General features: G+C 47.6%; 3 non-coding genes across 3 annotated transcripts; all 3 read right to left on the bottom strand.

The window, feature by feature from the left end:
• On the bottom strand, window positions 1-82 carry TRNAL-AAG (transfer RNA leucine (anticodon AAG)). Its single transcript has one exon. It is a non-coding gene; the product is annotated as a tRNA-Leu (tRNA).
• A 4,106-nt stretch (window positions 83-4,188) lies between these two features.
• Window positions 4,189-4,270, bottom strand: TRNAL-AAG (transfer RNA leucine (anticodon AAG)). The gene has a single exon. It is a non-coding gene; the product is annotated as a tRNA-Leu (tRNA).
• A 12,802-nt stretch (window positions 4,271-17,072) lies between these two features.
• Window positions 17,073-17,154, bottom strand: TRNAL-AAG (transfer RNA leucine (anticodon AAG)). The gene has a single exon. It is a non-coding gene; the product is annotated as a tRNA-Leu (tRNA).
• Window positions 17,155-19,394: the final 2,240 nt, after the last annotated feature.

Raw genomic sequence — 19,394 nt, 5'->3', positions numbered from 1 at the left:
TGGCAGCGGTGGGATTTGAACTCACGCCTCCAAAGAGACTGGAGCCTTAATCCAGCGCCTTAGACCGCTCGGCCACGCTACCTGTTGCTCTCAGTGTGTCTGTGCACTTCATGAGCACCGTAACCCTGAGTCTCCTCACTTAGTGTGGAAAGTCGAGTTGATAAACCATTTCATGGACATGATTACAATGTCGGGAGGGTGATGTGGTAATTGAAGGTTATCTCTCTTACTCAGTCACTGCACAAGTCTTCTCCCACCTGCTCGGACCTAGTGCAATCACCTTAAAAGACAACACTCTCCGAGCAATGACTTCCAACCAAGGTATAAGCACCTGCTCTACATAGGCAATGTGACTCCATCATTTTCTAATGAAACAAGTGTTCATACTGGTGGGCTCATTTCTTTGGGTGGGATCTAATGAATGAGCAGTTCATTCAAAAATAACTGAGGAGTTGCACGTATTCATGACATCAGCCCTATTGCCGCACCCAGTCTCCCCAACATACTGTTTAGCTTTCCAGTGACGTCATGTCTTGTGTGGCCTATTCACATTCCGCTGTTAATATTTTTTAGCCAATAGAATTTCACAGGCTCCCGTCTTTGAGCTCACATTGAAAAGGCACAAGTCCCAAAATGCAACCGGGTGCTGTTTAAAACTCCAGCACTGGTGGGCGGTGCCCCAGGTGACATGGGGTCCACCTGGATGCTCTGACTGCCTTTCACGTGACAGTCACAGACACACACAGGACAGAGGTTCAAAAGCTATTCTGAAAGAAGTAAGCACAACAGGCCCACGTGAAACTAAACTTTTTAAATAGATGATTTTTGTTTCTATTGACCTGGTTCTCACTCGTTCTGCGCGCCAAGTCAAATGTAAATGAGCCCCGCAATAAAAATGCACAGAGGATGGTAAAATTCACTTCACTCTGCGCTCGTTGATGCTGAGAGCATGGTTGTCAGCCCGCACGCTTGTTATTTTGATGTGGAATTACTTGATTGCTTTGTGATAATTTTCATTACTCCGAATTGCAAGCTCCCCTACCCCAGTAATAATGTTTGAGGTATTGCTTCCCTACCACACCAACAAGGCCACCCTCTGACCAAGTCCTTTGCCTCTCTTCAGAACTACCATAAGCCCCTCCATGCACTAGGAACTTTTTGCTTGACGACCATCTAGGCGTCCTTGGAATATTGATATTTAGAAGTAACAATGTTTGTTTATTTTAACTAACTGACCTTTTTAGGGTCTCGCTTGATAGACTCTGTAGTATTCAGTAAAGGGCTTGGAGCCCGCATGTCTCTCACCATTTTTTTAATTATGTGGCACTCTTCTTTACAGTTTCCTAATTCATCAAGGCATGTCTTGCATCATTTCCGTTCCTCTCTGTAGAGCAGCGACCAAGCGTTGATTGATTCAGCTTAATCAGTGCCTGACCGCTGCTCCCCACCTGATCAAGGTACTATTTTTTCCTTTTACCTTCTAGTGCCCTGCAAACAGAAGGCTTGTGACTGGCAAAAACATGCCCAGCAGGACAACCAAAACTGTTAAGTTTTAAATTTAAATCGAACTTTCTTTTATTTTGCCAAATCGTCTTTTCCCACGTTCCACGCATGTTTTCTTTTGCTTTTGTTCGTGGGCACTCTTCTCAAAAGATGACGATTAGCTCGTTTAAAATATTGCAAATCAACAGTGTTTCTTTATTATGTGTAAATTCTGAAATTAATCTTTAACACATAATCCTGCGGTACACTTCAATCCACCCCACTCCAATCTTCCCCACTACAATCCACCCCATCCAGACCACTTCACCCACACTAATCCACCTCACTCCAGTCCAAATCACTCACCTGAATCCAATCCACTCTAACTCATCCTACTCCAATCCTCTCCACCCACCCCAAGCAAATCTGTCTCACTCCAATGTGCCCCACTATAATAAAAAACAATCTGCACCACTCCAAAACAATCTGTCCCACTTCGATCCAAAACAATCTGCCCCACTCCACTTCAAAACAATCTCCCCTACTCCAATTCAAAACAATCTACCCCACTGCAATCTGCTGCACTCCAATCAAAAACAAACTACCACACTGCAATCCAAAACAATCTGCCATACTGCAATCGAAAACAATCTGTCCCACCCAAGGCAGTGGTGGCTGGTGCACTTTGAAAGGAGTTGGTGGGAGGGAAAAATAGTTCATCTGAAGCTAAGTGAAGAAATTGGAATAAAATCATGCATTTTAACCCCTTCGCTGCCAGCCTTTTCCCCCTCAGGTGCCAGGCATTTTTTTGGCTATTTGGGGCAGGGCGCGCTTAGGCCCTCATAGATTTTTGTCCACATAAGCTATCCACGCCAAATTTGCGTCCTTTTTTTCCAACATCCTAGGGATTCTAGAGGTACCCAGACTTTGTGGGTTCCCCTGAAGGAGACCAAGAAATTAGCCAAAATACAGTAAAAATTTTGTTTTAACAAAGAAAAAAATGGAAAAAAGGGCTGGAGAATAAGGCTTGTGGTTTTTGTCCCTGAAATTGGCATCAACAAAGGGTTTGCACTGCTAAAATCACCAGCTTCCCAGCTTTCAGGGACAGGCAGACTTGAATCAGAAAACCCAATTTTTCAACACAATTTTTGCATTTTACTGGGACATACCCCATTTTTACGATTTTGTGTGCTTTTAGCCTCCTTCCAGTCAGTGACAGAAATGGGTGTGAAACCAATGCTGGGTCCCAGTAACCTAAACATTTTTGAAAAGAAGACAACATTCTGAATTCAGCAATGGGTAACTTGTGTAGATCTTACAAGTGTTTCCTACAGAAAATAACAACTGAAATAAAAAAAAAATATTGAAATTGAGAAGAAAAAAACAGCCATTTTCCTCTACGTTTTACTCTGTAACTTTTTTCTGCAATGTCAGATTTTTGAAAGCAATATACCATTACGCCTGCTGGACTCTTCTGGTTGCGGGGATATATAGGGCTTGTAGGTTCATCAAGAACCCTAGGTATCCAGAGAAAATAAATGAGCTGCACCTTGCAGTGGGTTTTCATTCTATACCGGGTATACTGCAATTAATTTGCCGAAGTATATAGAGTGAAAAATAGGTATCAAGAAAACCTTTCTATTTCCAAAATGGGCACAAGATAAGGAGTGAAGGAGCAGTGGTTATTTGCACATCTCTGAATTCTGGGGTGCCCACACTAGCATGCGAATTAAAGGGCATTTCTCAAATAGACGTCTTTTTTACACACTGTCTTATATTTGGAAGGAAAAAATGTAGATAAAGACAAGGGGCAGTAACTCTTGTTTTGCTATTCTATGTTTCCCCAAGTCTCCCGATAACATTTTTTACCTCACTTGTGTGGGTAGGCCTAGCGCCCGCGACAGGAAGTGCCCCAAAACACAACGTGGACACATCAAATTTTCCCAAAGAAAACCAAAACCTAGGTAAAAGACATTGTCATTTGCAACGCCAATAGCTCTAACTCTCACAAATGTGAGACCTTTCGCATTGCAAATGCTTGTTTTTTTGTGCAGGCAAGTGTGCGTGGAGCCTGCTTTGGTTCTTAAGACCTCAGACCTAAAGCAAAGCTTAGACAGAAACATAGCAATGTGCCCTTTGCACACAGTTAGAGATCCTACTAAATGGAGTCATAGATAGGTCTGCACGGCCGTTTTGCACAATTTTGTTGTGATATAAAGTTTCGGTAGAGCTCAATGAGAGCTGGTAGTTATGGCCGAGTGGTTAAGGTGATGGGTTTGAAATCCTTTGGGGGTTCCCTGCACGGGTTTGAATCCTGCTGACTACCTCTGTTGTTTATTTTAAACCTGATTTTTAAAATAACTGTGAAGAACACATTTACCAACTTTATTTGGGAAGATAGATAATTTACTTTAAATCTTTATTTAACAGAGGTTCGATTTTATTTTGCAGAGAGAAGAGCGGGTGACCGCGTGGGGAGAACAAATTATTTGTTAAACCTTCCATTTGAAGGTGATCTAAGCAGAATGAAGCAAAACAACAGCAGCGCCAATCAGCCGATTTCTTGGAGTCCACGGTTTAGGAGTTTACTTAGAAGGAGACTGTAAAAGAGTTTTAAAATTAGGGACCTATTGGTAGAGTCACTGTTTATGCAAATTGAAGGGTCAGAAGGGAGATGCGTCATTAAGATCTGTAAAAATCCATCTCTGGCAGCGGTGGGATTTGAACCCACGCCTCCAAAGAGACTGGCGCCTTAATCCAGCACCTTAGACCGCTCGGCCACGCTACCTGTTGCTCTCAGTGTGTCTGTGCACTTCATGAGCACCGTAACCCTGAGTCTCCTCACTTAGTGTGGAAAGTCGAGTTGATAAACCATTTCATGGACATGATTACAATGTCGGGAGGGTGATGTGGTAATTGAAGGTTATCTTTCTTACTCAGTCACTGCACAAGTCTTCTCCCACCTGCTCGGACCTAGTGCAATCACCTTAAAAGACAACACTCTCCCGAGCAATGACTTCCAACCAAGGTATAAGCACCTGCTCTACATAGGCAATGTGACTCCATCATTTTCTAATGAAACAAGTGTTCATACTGGTGGGGTCATTTCTTTGGGTGGGATCTAATGAATGAGCAGTTCATTCAAAAATAACTGAGGAGTTGCACGTATTCATGACATCAGCCCTATTGCCGCACCCAGTCTCCCCAACATACTGTTTAGCTTTCCAGTGACGTCATGTCTTGTGTGGCCTATTCACATTCCGCTGTTAATATTTTTTAGCCAATAGAATTTCACAGGCTCCCGTCTTTGAGCTCACATTGAAAAGGCACAAGTCCCAAAATGCAACCGGGTGCTGTTTAAAACTCCAGCACTGGTGGGCGGTGCCCCAGGTGACATGGGGTCCACCTGGATGCCCTGACTGCCTTTTCACGTGACAGTCACAGACACACACAGGACAGAGGTTCAAAAGCTATTCTGAAAGAAGTAAGGACAACAGGCCCACGTGAAACTAAACTTTTTAAATATATGATTTTTGTTTCTATTGACCTGGTTCTCACTCGTTCTGCGCGCCAAGTCAAATGTAAATGAGCCCCGCAATAAAAATGCACAGAGGATGGTAAAATTCACTTCACTCTGCGCTCGTTGATGCTGAGAGCATGGTTGTCAGCCCGCACGCTTGTTATTTTGATGTGGAATTACTTGATTGCTTTGTGATAATTTTAATTACTCCGAATTGCAAGCTCCCCTACCCCAGTAATAATGTTTGAGGTATTGCTTCCCTACCACACCAACAAGGCCACCCTCTGACCAAGTCCTTTGCCTCTCTTCAGAACTACCATAAGCCCCTCCATGCACTAGGAACTTTTTGCTTGACGACCATCTAGGCGTCCTTGGAATATTGATATTTAGAAGTAACAATGTTTGTTTATTTTAACTAACTGACCTTTTTAGGGTCTCGCTTGATAGACTCTGTAGTATTCAGTAAAGGGCTTGGAGCCCGCATGTCTCTCACCATTTTTTTATTTATGTGGCACTCTTCTTTACAGTTTCCTAATTCATCAAGGCATGTCTTGCATCATTTCCGTTCCTCTCTGTAGAGCAGCGACCAAGCGTTGATTGATTCAGCTTAATCAGTGCCTGACCGCTGCTCCCCACCTGATCAAGGTACTATTTTTTCCTTTTACCTTCTAGTGCCCTGCAAACAGAAGGCTTGTGACTGGCAAAAACATGCCCAGCAGGACAACCAAAACTGTTAAGTTTTAAATTTAAATCGAACTTTCTTTTATTTTGCCAAATCGTCTTTTCCCACGTTCCACGCATGTTTTCTTTTGCTTTTGTTCGTGGGCACTCTTCTCAAAAGATGACGATTAGCTCGTTTAAAATATTGCAAATCAACAGTGTTTCTTTATTATGTGTAAATTCTGAAATTAATCTTTAACACATAATCCTGCGGTACACTTCAATCCACCCCACTCCAATCTTCCCCACTACAATCCACCCCATCCAGACCACTTCACCCTCACTAATCCACCTCACTCCAGTCCAAATCACTCACCCGAATCCAATCCACTCTAACTCATCCTACTCCAATCCTCTCCACCCACCCCAAGCAAATCTGTCTTACTCCAATGTGCCCCACTATAATAAAAAACAATCTGCACCACTCCAAAACAATCTGTCCCACTTCGATCCAAAACAATCTGCCCCACTCCACTTCAAAACAATCTCCCCTACTCCAATTCAAAACAATCTACCCCACTGCAATCTGCTGCACTCCAATCAAAAACAAACTACCACACTGCAATCCAAAACAATCTGCCATACTGCAATCGAAAACAATCTGTCCCACCCAAGGCAGTGGTGGCTGGTGCACTTTGAAAGGAGTTGGTGGGAGGGAAAAATAGTTCATCTGAAGCTAAGTGAAGAAATTGGAATAAAATAGTGCATTTTAACCCCTTCGCTGCCAGCCTTTTCCCCCTCAGGTGCCAGGCATTTTTTTGGCTATTTGGGGCAGGGCGCGCTTAGGCCCTCATAGATTTTTGTCCACATAAGCTATCCACGCCAAATTTGCGTACTTTTTTTCCAACATCCTAGGGATTCTAGAGGTACCCAGACTTTGTGGGTTCCCCTGAAGGAGACCAAGAAATTAGCCAAAATACAGTAAAAATTTTGTTTTAACAAAGAAACAAATGGAAAAAAGGGCTGGAGAATAAGGCTTGTGGTTTTTGTCCCTGAAATTGGCATCAACAAAGGGTTTGCACTGCTAAAATCACCAGCTTCCTAGCTTTCAGGGACAAGCAGACTTGAATCAGAAAACCCAATTTTTCAACACAATTTTTGCATTTTACTGGGACATACCCCATTTTTACGATTTTGTGTGCTTTTAGCCTCCTTCCAGTCAGTGACAGAAATGGGTGTGAAACCAATGCTGGGTCCCAGTAACCTAAACATTTTTGAAAAGAAGACAACATTCTGAATTCAGCAATGGGTAACTTGTGTAGATCTTACAAGTGTTTCCTACAGAAAATAACAACTGAAATAAAAAAAAAATATTGATATTGAGAAGAAAAAAACAGCCATTTTCCTCTACGTTTTACTCTGTAACTTTTTTCTGCAATGTCAGATTTTTGAAAGCAATATACCATTACGCCTGCTGGACTCTTCTGGTTGCGGGGATATATAGGGCTTGTAGGTTCATCAAGAACCCTAGGTATCCAGAGAAAATAAATGAGCTGCACCTTGCAGTGGGTTTTCATTCTATACCGGGTATACTGCAATTAATTTGCCGAAGTATATAGAGTGAAAAATAGGTATCAAGAAAACCTTTCTATTTCCAAAATGGGCACAAGATAAGGAGTGAAGGAGCAGTGGTTATTTGCACATCTCTGAATTCTGGGGTGCCCACACTAGCATGCGAATTAAAGGGCATTTCTCAAATAGACGTCTTTTTTACACACTGTCTTATATTTGGAAGGAAAAAATGTAGATAAAGACAAGGGGCAGTAACTCTTGTTTTGCTATTCTATGTTTCCCCAAGTCTCCCGATAACATTTTTTACCTCACTTGTGTGGGTAGGTGTTAGAAATGGGGTTTCTGGTTGGCTAGGGTATGTACCTCAGCCAGGCAGAACTTACCCACTCTAGTCAGGGCAAGGGAGTTACACGTCCAAGATAACCCCTGCTCACCCCCTTGGTAGCTTGGCACGAGCAGTCAGGCTTAACCCGGAGGCAATGCGTAAAGCGTTTGCACAACACACACATACATGTGACGCAACATCCCCACCACAAAGGAAACACAACACCAGATTATATAAAAATACACTGTATTGTACACAACGTAATTATTAGACCAACATCACATAACAGTACTATCCTGCTACCTTAGCAGTTGTCAGAACGTTACACATTAGTTACTCTGCAAACTAGCAGTAGTCACACATAACACACAGGTTACTCAGTATTCTGCAACATAAGCAGTAGTCAGGAAACACGTTATCACATTAGCACACTTGTCATAAGAATATCATAAAACGCCCATACTAGGAACATTAGAAAATCTATGGCAAGTTAAGCAAACATATTAGCAAGTCATGCCCATAAAAGGAACATGTGCACACATATGTCAACACATCAAAGAACAGGTAGGCAATATAACAGAATGAATAAAGTCTGTAGAAAGAACTTTAAATTATCAGCATATTGGTTTCTTTGAACAGTACCTGTTTTGATGAGGAGGCACTTCCGTGCCTGAAACGAATAAATGGGGCCCCCGGCGCTCTTCTGCGCAAAACGGGGGCCTCCCTAACTTGGCAACTAGAGAGGGGCGGCACGCACCCTCTCTGATTCCTTGCCGGGCCCCTTCTGGGACCCGGGATCACTGGGGGGCCCCCCGGGCCTCCACCGGCCCTCTCCAGGGGGGCCAAGGTTACCCAATACTGCAAAGGGGGAGGGGGGCGCCTCGCGCTCCCTCCTCGCTGAAACGCAGGCCCCTCCGGGGACCCGCTAACTCCTGGGGTCTCCCTGGACCTCCGTGGCCCTGCCACTACGGGAGACCCCTAGAGAAAATACTCCTGGCCCGCGAGGGGGCCAACAATAGAGCCGGGGGCCAGGGCGAGCCTCCGGAGAGGCTGCCGCCCGGCCCGGAATGGCAGGAGAGTCCTCCGGGACTCCTGCACGCGAGGGAGAGGCGTCCTCCTCTCCCTCTGCGTCCAGATGACGTCGCGGCCCAAGGTGGGGCCTGTTGGTGCCCCGGGGGCGCTCCTCGGAGCGATCCCTACCCCGGGGGCACCGCTAGGAGCGCGCTGGCTCCTAAAAACACAAAGAAGGTTGTCTTCGTGCCCTGGGGGCACTGGTAAACACGCAATGCTCGCGTTATACCAATTAACTTCTCTGGGCTGCGGCGGTGATCCGAACGGAGCGCTTTTCACAGCGCTAGAAAGAATATGCAGCCTGGGCTGCGGCGGTGATCTCAACGAAGCGCTTTTCACAGCGCTAGGAAGATTATGCAGCCTGGGCTGCGGCGGTGATCTTAACGAAGCGCTTTTCACAGCGCTAGGAAGATTATGTAGCCTGGGCTGCGGCGGTGATCTTCTGCAGCATTTCCACAAGAGCGCTTTTCCCCTAAGCGCTAAGGCAATATTATAGAAGATCGGTGCAGGGGTCAGGGGCCACAGCACCCTGCCCCTGGGAACAATAATCAAGGAAAAGGTACAGGGCTGGTGGGCCCAGCTACAGGCCAGCACAAGGGGTGCAGATGGTGGCAGTTCCTCCTAGTGACCAGGCAGGTCACAGGTCAGCACAGCAGCAGCAGTCCATGGCGGTTTCCTGGTGAGTCCATTCATCAGCGTTCTGTGTCCAGTTTCAAGTTCCAAGAATGTTCAAATTGTGGGGAAAATTCCCCTGTACTTATAGTCAGTTCTTACAGTGTTTTACAGTGGTAGGGAGAGGAGGTTCCAGCCAGTTACAACTGGTTCTGAGAGTGCCCCCTCTCTCCTTTCAGCACAGGCTCCAAACATCAGTGGGGGGTTAACGACCCTATTGTGTGAGGCCAGGGCACAGCCTTTACAAATGTAGGTGTGCCCCGCCTCTCCCTTCTCTCAGCCCAGGAAGACTATTCAGTATGTAGATGCACCTCAGTGACACCTCCACCCTCCCTGTGTACAGGCTGTCTGAAAAGTATGCACAAAGCCCCAACTGTCACTCTGCCCAGACGTGGATTGGAGTCAAGCTGCAAAACACCAGAATCATAAGCACAGATAAATGCGCACTTTCTAGAAGTGGCATTTCTGTGATAGTAATAAAAAATACACCCACACCAGTAAGCAGTATTTATTATCACCATCACAACCATACCAAACACGCCTACGCTAGCCCTCATAAATCAGACAATACCCCTACACATAAGGCAGGGCATTTCTAATGCAATCCTATGAGAAGGCAGCACTCACAGCAGTGAGACACCAAGTTAGGCTGTTTGTCACTACCAGGACAGGCCATGCAATATGGCACATGTCCTGCCTTTCTACATACATGGCACCCTGCCCACAGGGCGTACTTTAGGGGTGACTTACATGTAGTAAAAGGGGAGTCCTGGGCCTGGCAAGTAAATTTAGATGCCAGGTCCCTGTGGCAGAAAACTGCGCACACAGGCCCTGCGCTAGCAGGCCTGAGACAGGTTTGAAAGTCTACTTCAGTGGGTGGCGCAAGCAGCGCTGCAGGCCCACTAGTAGTATTTAATTTACAGGCCCTGGGTATAGAGATACCACTGTACAAGGGACTTATAGGTAAATTAAATATGCCAATCAGGTATAAGCCAATCATACCAACTTTAGATGGGAGAGCACCTGCACTTTAACACTGGTCAGCAGTGATAAAGTGCTCAGAGTCCTAGAGCCAACAGCGAAAGGTCAGAAAAACCAGGAGGAAGGAGGCAAAAAGACTAGGGATGACCATGCGTATGGCCAAAAGTCCAACACAACCCCCTACCAGCCAAAATCCAGGGGAGAACAATCAATACCTTGATGTACTTTCCTGATTGGGGCGATAGAACAAGGACCCAGGCCCACAACAGCAGGGGCATGTTCCAGTTCTACGCCTTCCTGACTCCACTGGGATCTCTCTCAATGCGTCCCAGGCAGCCTAGACCAACCCACGGGGATTCTCTAGCTGCCAATGGCCAGAACCAGGCCCCAGGCCATCTAGGAGCCTCTGGTCTCTGAAACCATAATGAGTGGGGGGCGGTAGCCCCAGGTGCAAAGCAACCTGTCTCCACTCCATTTTTGATCAGTTCAGGGGCTCTACCCTGCCACTGATCCACCAACCTAGGGTCCGCACCCATAGGTTCTACAGGGGCTAGAGGCGAGGCTCTCCTCCCTCTACCCCTCCTTCTAGGATCCCGCCCTCCTCTCCTAGGAGGGGTATCACCAGAATCCACACTTGCCAGGGTGCTGGGTACAGCAGCCCTGCACAACTTTCTCGCCAGCCCAGGATCACTACCTGGCGACTGACCACCCAACCTAGGGACGACACCCTTGGGTTGCACCGGGGTCCGGGGCGGGCTTCCCCCTCCCTGAACCCCACTTCCAGAGTCCTGCGTCTCCCCACCTCGGGAGAAGCCACCAGAAGTTTCACACAGGGAGGTGAGCGCACTAACCGCCCCCCCAACCAGGTCAGAGTTTACCCCCTGAACCTGTCTATCTAGTCCAGGGACGACACCCTTAGACTGGACCATTGCCCAGCGAACCAGGACTTCCTTGGGAGCACACCTACCCCCTACCAGATCAGAGCTTACCCCCTGAATCTGGCAATCCAACCCAGAGTCACTACCCTGCGGTTGAACCACTGCCCGGCGCACCAGGACTTCCTTGGGAGCACACGTACTCCCCATCAGGTCAGAGTTTACCCCCTGAACCTGATCATCCAACCCAGAGTCACCACCCTGCGGTTGAATCATTGCCTGGCGCACCAGGACTTCCTGGGGGGCACACCTACCCCCCACCAGGGAAACACTTTCCCCAAGGGCCACACAAGAGTCTGGCTGGCGCAAGTCTCCTGACCTCTGCCCATCGGACAGAGTCTGGATTCCCCCCAGCCCAGAAATGGTCTCACCAAGGTCATTCCTGGGGGGCTCTGCACTCAGAGCTGACCCCTGACCCTCCAGGTTCTCCACTGGGGCCCGCAGCCCCCTCTCAACCCTATGCCTGGATTTCTGCCTCCTCCGCTGTAGAGCGAGACTACCAGACACCAGGACCGGCGGAACGCTATCACCAGCCACCCGCCCAAGTCCTAATGACAAAATGGGATCCTTCTGAACAGCTGGCCCTACGGCACAGGCTAGGCTCACCTCCTGGCGTTCACTCATGGAACCCTCCAGGACCTGGGACTGGAGCTCGGGTACCCTGGGCCTCAGCCCAACCCCATTCCCTCTCCTCTGAGACTGGACATGGGGTGCCTTACCCGCCCCAATACACTGGGACCTACCTGGGACACAAGCCTTTCCCACCACACCTGGTTGGGAAACACCTAGACCACTCTCATTAGGAACACCCCCTAATGTCACACCAGACCCTCTGGTACGCAACCAGAAGTCTGCCTCCTTTGCAAGCTCCCTGGGGTCAGAGAGCTCACACACTGACAAGTGTTGGCGTAACTCTGAAAAACAACAACGAAACAGGTGCTCTCTGAGAATCAGATTAAACAGCCCTTCAAAATTGTTTACTGTGCTACCCTTCACCCATCCATCTAGTGCAATGCAGCAAGCCTCCACAAACTCCTCCCAAGACTGGTGGGACAGTTTCTTACCACCCCTAAACCTTTTTCTGTATTCCTCAGGGGAGAAACCATACTTCACAATCAGTGCGTTCTTCACAGCGGAGTACCCCTCCCTGTCACTCTCTTCTAGAGTCAGTAGGGCATCCCTCCCCTCCTCAGGAATAAAACTCCCTAGGCCAGTTCCCCAATCCTTCTCAGGGATCCTGCGCTCTACCAGAGCCTTCTCATATTCCTTTAACCACTGACGTATGTCACCCCCCTCTTGGAACCTAGGTACCAGATCTATGGGTATGTGAGTAACCTCTTTGCTACAGCACTGTACATTGCTGCCACCACTGGACTCCACCTGCAACGCTGGTGAGTCCAGAACCTTCAGACTGCGCTCTAGAGCGAGTCTTTCTCTGGCAAAGGCCCTCTCTGCCTCTGCCATTCTCTCCTGTACTAAGGCCTTCTCTACCTCAGCCCTTCTCTCCTCAACAGCTAGGCGCGCTAACTGCAACTTCAGGTCCCTCTCTTCCCGCCTATCTCTTAGCTCATCAGGCGTCATGGAATGAGAGGTAGCCCTGCTTCTTACACTGGACCCAGCAAGGGACTCCCTATCACTTGGGCCTTCCCTGTCAACTGGCGTCCCCAACCGGTCATTCTCACCCTCCTGATCAGTCTCTCTACCACTCTCTAGGGATGAGGTCTGGGAGCCCTCCCATTGGGAACCCTCGCTACACTCAGGATCCTCTGGGTACCCCCTACGCACACTCCCTCCCTGGGTAAATGTCACAAACCTTTCAAAGAAATTCAGAGATCTCCTGAGGTCCCCTTCTACAGGCAGCCCTCTCTCTCTACAGAACCCCTCTAATTCCCCCTGCGTGTAAAAAGGCAGGTCCTCTAAATCAAAGGTAAGCCCCATCTTGAAAAGGTACAAATAACTCAACTGTGACAACCACAATACCCAAGCGTGAGAACTGAAAACAGGAAAAATGACCAAAGAGAGAAAGTTAAGAGAAGCCAAACATGTGATGGTCTCAACGCAATCCTTGTAGTGAAATAATGAGTCACAATGGTATTGTGCAAGCGCAAGTCCTATCCTCACCGCTGACTTCCAATGTTAGAAATGGGGTTTCTGGTTGGCTAGGGTATGTACCTCAGCCAGGCAGAACTTACCCACTCTAGTCAGGGCAAGGGAGTTACACGTCCAAGATAACCCCTGCTCACCCCCTTGGTAGCTTGGCACGAGCAGTCAGGCTTAACCCGGAGGCAATGCGTAAAGCGTTTGCACAACACACACATACATGTGACGCAACATCCCCACCACAAAGGAAACACAACACCAGATTATATAAAAATACACTGTATTGTACACAACGTAATTATTAGACCAACATCACATAACAGTACTATCCTGCTACCTTAGCAGTTGTCAGAACGTTACACATTAGTTACTCTGCAAACTAGCAGTAGTCACACATAACACACAGGTTACTCAGTATTCTGCAACATAAGCAGTAGTCAGGAAACACGTTATCACATTAGCACACTTGTCATAAGAATATCATAAAACGCCCATACTAGGAACATTAGAAAATCTATGGCAAGTTAAGCAAACATATTAGCAAGTCATGCCCATAAAAGGAACATGTGCACACATATGTCAACACATCAAAGAACAGGTAGGCAATATAACAGAATGAATAAAGTCTGTAGAAAGAACTTTAAATTATCAGCATATTGGTTTCTTTGAACAGTACCTGTTTTGATGAGGAGGCACTTCCGTGCCTGAAACGAATAAATGGGGCCCCCGGCGCTCTTCTGCGCAAAACGGGGGCCTCCCTAACTTGGCAACTAGAGAGGGGCGGCACGCACCCTCTCTGATTCCTTGCCGGGCCCCTTCTGGGACCCGGGATCACTGGGGGGCCCCCCGGGCCTCCACCGGCCCTCTCCAGGGGGGCCAAGGTTACCCAATACTGCAAAGGGGAGGGGGGCGCCTCGCGCTCCCTCCTCGCTGAAACGCAGGCCCCTCCGGGGACCCGCTAACTCCTGGGGTCTCCCTGGACCTCCGTGGCCCTGCCACTACGGGAGACCCCTAGAGAAAATACTCCTGGCCCGCGAGGGGGCCAACAATAGAGCCGGGGGCCAGGGCGAGCCTCCGGTGAGGCTGCCGCCCGGCCCGGAATGGCAGGAGAGTCCTCCGGGACTCCTGCACGCGAGGGAGAGGCGTCCTCCTCTCCCTCTGCGTCCAGATGACGTCGCGGCCCAAGGTGGGGCCTGTTGGTGCCCCGGGGGCGCTCCTCGGAGCGATCCCTACCCCGGGGGCACCGCTAGGAGCGCGCTGGCTCCTAAAAACACAAAGAAGGTTGTCTTCGTGCCCTGGGGGCACTGGTAAACGCGCAATGCTCGCGTTATACCAATTAACTTCTCTGGGCTGCGGCGGTGATCCGAACGGAGCGCTTTTCACAGCGCTAGAAAGATTATGCAGCCTGGGCTGCGGCGGTGATCTCAACGAAGCGCTTTTCACAGCGCTAGGAAGATTATGCAGCCTGGGCTGCGGCGGTGATCTTAACGAAGCGCTTTTCACAGCGCTAGGAAGATTATGTAGCCTGGGCTGCGGCGGTGATCTTCTGCAGCATTTCCACAAGAGCGCTTTTCCCCTAAGCGCTAAGGCAATATTATAGAAGATCGGTGCAGGGGTCAGGGGCCACAGCACCCTGCCCCTGGGAACAATAATCAAGGAAAAGGTACAGGGCTGGTGGGCCCAGCTACAGGCCAGCACAAGGGGTGCAGATGGTGGCAGTTCCTCCTAGTGACCAGGCAGGTCACAGGTCAGCACAGCAGCAGCAGTCCATGGCGGTTTCCTGGTGAGTCCATTCATCAGCGTTCTGTGTCCAGTTTCAAGTTCCAAGAATGTTCAAATTGTGGGGAAAATTCCCCTGTACTTATAGTCAGTTCTTACAGTGTTTTACAGTGGTAGGGAGAGGAGGTTCCAGCCAGTTACAACTGGTTCTGGGAGTGCCCCCTCTCTCCTTTCAGCACAGGCTCCAAACATCAGTGGGGGGTTAACGACCCTATTGTGTGAGGCCAGGGCACAGCCTTTACAAATGTAGGTGTGCCCCGCCTCTCCCTTCTCTCAGCCCAGGAAGACTATTCAGTATGTAGATGCACCTCAGTGACACCTCCACCCTCCCTGTGTACAGGCTGTCTGAAAAGTATGCACAAAGCCCCAACTGTCACTCTGCCCAGACGTGGATTGGAGTCAAGCTGCAAAACACCAGAATCATAAGCACAGATAAATGCGCACTTTCTAGAAGTGGCATTTCTGTGATAGTAATAAAAAATACACCCACACCAGTAAGCAGTATTTATTATCACCATCACAACCATACCAAACACGCCTACGCTAGCCCTCATAAATCAGACAATACCCCTACACATAAGGCAGGGCATTTCTAATGCAATCCTATGAGAAGGCAGCACTCACAGCAGTGAGACACCAAGTTAGGCTGTTTGTCACTACCAGGACAGGCCATGCAATATGGCACATGTCCTGCCTTTCTACATACATGGCACCCTGCCCACAGGGCGTACTTTAGGGGTGACTTACATGTAGTAAAAGGGGAGTCCTGGGCCTGGCAAGTAAATTTAGATGCCAGGTCCCTGTGGCAGAAAACTGCGCACACAGGCCCTGCGCTAGCAGGCCTGAGACAGGTTTGAAAGTCTACTTCAGTGGGTGGCGCAAGCAGTGCTGCAGGCCCACTAGTAGTATTTAATTTACAGGCCCTGGGTATAGAGATACCACTGTACAAGGGACTTATAGGTAAATTAAATATGCCAATCAGGTATAAGCCAATCATACCAACTTTAGATGGGAGAGCACCTGCACTTTAACACTGGTCAGCAGTGATAAAGTGCTCAGAGTCCTAGAGCCAACAGCGAAAGGTCAGAAAAACCAGGAGGAAGGAGGCAAAAAGACTAGGGATGACCATGCGTATGGCCAAAAGTCCAACAGTAGGCCTAGCGCCCGCGACAGGAAGTGCCCCAAAACACAACGTGGACACATCAAATTTTCCCAAAGAAAACCAAAACCTAGGTAAAAGACATTGTCATTTGCAACGCCAATAGCTCTAACTCTCACAAATGTGAGACCTTTCGCATTGCAAATGCTTGTTTTTTTGTGCAGGCAAGTGTGCGTGGAGCCTGCTTTGGTTCTTAAGACCTCAGACCTAAAGCAAAGCTTAGACAGAAACATAGCAATGTGCCCTTTGCACACAGTTAGAGATCCTACTAAATGGAGTCATATATAGGTCTGCACGGCCATTTTGCACAATTTTGTTGTGATATAAAGTTTCGGTAGAGCTCACTGAGAGCTGGTAGTTATGGCCGAGTGGTTAAGGTGATGGGCTTGAAATCCTTTGGGGGTTCCCTGCACGGGTTTGAATCCTGCTGACTACCTCTGTTGTTTATTTTAAACCTGATTTTTAAAATAACTGTGAAGAACACATTTACCAACTTTATTTGGGAAGATAGATAATTTACTTTAAATCTTTATTTAACAGAGGTTCGATTTTATTTTGCAGAGAGAAGAGCGGGTGACCGCGTGGGGAGAACAAATGATTTGTTAAACCTTCCATTTGAAGGTGATCTAAGCAGAATGAAGCAAAACAACAGCAGCGCCAATCAGCCGATTTCTTGGAGTCCACGGTTTAGGAGTTTACTTAGAAGGAGACTGTAAAAGAGTTTTAAAATTAGGGACCTATTGGTAGAGTCACTGTTTATGCAAATTGAAGGGTCAGAAGGGAGATGCGTCATTAAGATCTGTAAAAATCCATCTCTGGCAGCGGTGGGATTTGAACCCACGCCTCCAAAGAGACTGGAGCCTTAATCCAGCGCCTTAGACCGCTCGGCCACGCTACCTGTTGCACTCAGTGTGTCTGTGCACTTCATGAGCACCGTAACCCTGAGTCTCCTCACTTAGTGTGGAAAGTCGAGTTGATAAACCATTTTATGGACATGATTACAATGTCGGGAGGGTGATGTGGTAATTGAAGGTTATCTCTCTTACTCAGTCACTGCACAAGTCTTCTCCCACCTGCTCGGACCTAGTGCAATCACCTTAAAAGACAACACTCTCCGAGCAATGACTTCCAACCAAGGTATAAGCACCTGCTCTACATAGGCAATGTGACTCCATCATTTTCTAATGAAACAAGTGTTCATACTGGTGGACTCATTTCTTAGGGTGGGATCTAATGAATGAGCAGTTCATTCAAAAATAACCGAGGAGTTGCACGTATTCATGACATCAGCCCTATTGCCGCACCCAGTCACCCCAACATACTGTTTAGCTTTCCAGTGACGTCATGTCTTGTGTGGCCTATTCACATTCCGCTGTTAATATTTTTTAGCCAACAGAATTCCACACTTCCCGGTCTTTGAGCTCACATTGAAAAGGCACAAGTCCCAAAATGCAACCGGGTGCTGTTTAAAACTCCAGCACTGGTGGGCGGTGCCCCAGGTGACATGGGGCCCACCTGGATGCTCTGACTGCCTTTCACGTGACAGTCACAGACACACACAGGACAGAGGTTCAAAAGCTATTCTGAAAGAAGTAAGCACAACAGGCCCACGTGAAACTAAACTTTTTAAATAGATGATTTTTCTTTCTATTGACCGGTTTCTCACTCCTTCTGCGCGCCAAGTCAAAAGTAAATGAGCCTCGCAATAAAAATGCACAGAGGATGGTAAAATTCACTTCACTCTGCGCTCGTTGATGCTGAGAGCATGGTTGTCAGCCCGCACGCTTGTTATTTTGATGTGGAATTACTTGATTGCTTTGTGATAATTTTCATTACTCCGAATTGCAAGCTCCCCTACCCCAGTAATAACGTTTGAGGTATTGCCTCCCTACCACACCAACAAGGCCACCCTCTGACCAAGTCCTTTGCCTCTCTTCAGAACTACCATAAGGCCCTCCATGCACTAGGAACTTTTTGCTTGACGACCATGTAGGCGTCCTTGGAATATTGATATTTAGAAGTAACAATGTTTGTTTATTTTAACTAACTGACCTTTTTAGGGTCACGCTTGATAGACTCTGTAGTATTCAGTAAAGTGCTTGGAGCCCGCATGTCTCTCACCATTTTTTTATTTATGTGGCACTCTTCTTTACAGTTTCTTAATTCATCAAGGCATGTCTTGCATCATTCCCGTTCCTCTCTGTAGAGCAGCGACCAAGCGTTGATTGATTCAGCTTAATCAGTGCCTGACCGCTGCTCCCCACCTGATCAAGGTACTATTTTTTCCTTTTACCTTCTAGTGCCCTGCAAACAGAAGGCTTGTGACTGGCAAAAACATGACCAGCAGGTCAACCAAAACTGTTAAGTTTTAAATTTAAATCTAACTTTCTTTTATTTTGCCAAATCGTCTTTTCCCACGTTCCACGCATGTTTTCTTTTGTTTTTGTTCGTGGGCGCTCTTCTCAAAAGATGACGATTAGCTTGTTTAAAATATTGCAAAACAACAGTGTTTCTTTATTATGTGTAAATTCTGAAATTATGCTTTGACACATAATCCTGCGGTACACTTCAATCCACCCCACTCCAATCTGCCCCACTACAATCCACCCCCATCCAGACCACTTCACCCACACTAATCCACCTCACTCCAGTCCAAATCACTCACCCGAATCCAATCCACTCTAACTCATCCCACTCCAACCCTCTCCAGCCACCCCTATCAAATCTGTCTCACTCCAATTTGCCCCACTCTAATAAAAAACAATCTGCACCACTCCAAAACAATCTGTCCTACTCCGATCCAAAACAATCTGACCCACTCCAATCTGCCCGACTCCACTTCAAAACAATCTCCCCTACTCCAATTCAAAACAATCTACCCCACTGCAATCTTCTGCACTCCAATCCAAAACAAACTACCACACTGCAATCCAAATTAATCTGCCATACTGCAATCGAAAACAATCTGTCCCACCCCAGGCAGTGGTGGCTGGTGCACTTTGAAAGGAGGGGGTGGGAGGGAACAATAGTTCATCTGAAGCTAAGTGAAGAAATTGGAATAAAATAGTGCATTTTAACCCCTTCGCTGCCAGGCCTTTTCCCCCTCAGGTGCCAGGCATTTTTTTGGCTATTTGGGGC

The sequence above is a fragment of the Pleurodeles waltl genome, chromosome 12 (assembly GCF_031143425.1).
Source record: "Pleurodeles waltl isolate 20211129_DDA chromosome 12, aPleWal1.hap1.20221129, whole genome shotgun sequence".
NCBI classification, from domain to species: Eukaryota; Metazoa; Chordata; class Amphibia; order Caudata; family Salamandridae; genus Pleurodeles; species Pleurodeles waltl.
Note: the sequence above shows the minus strand (reverse complement) of the source record. Positions and strands in the feature narration are given on the sequence as shown.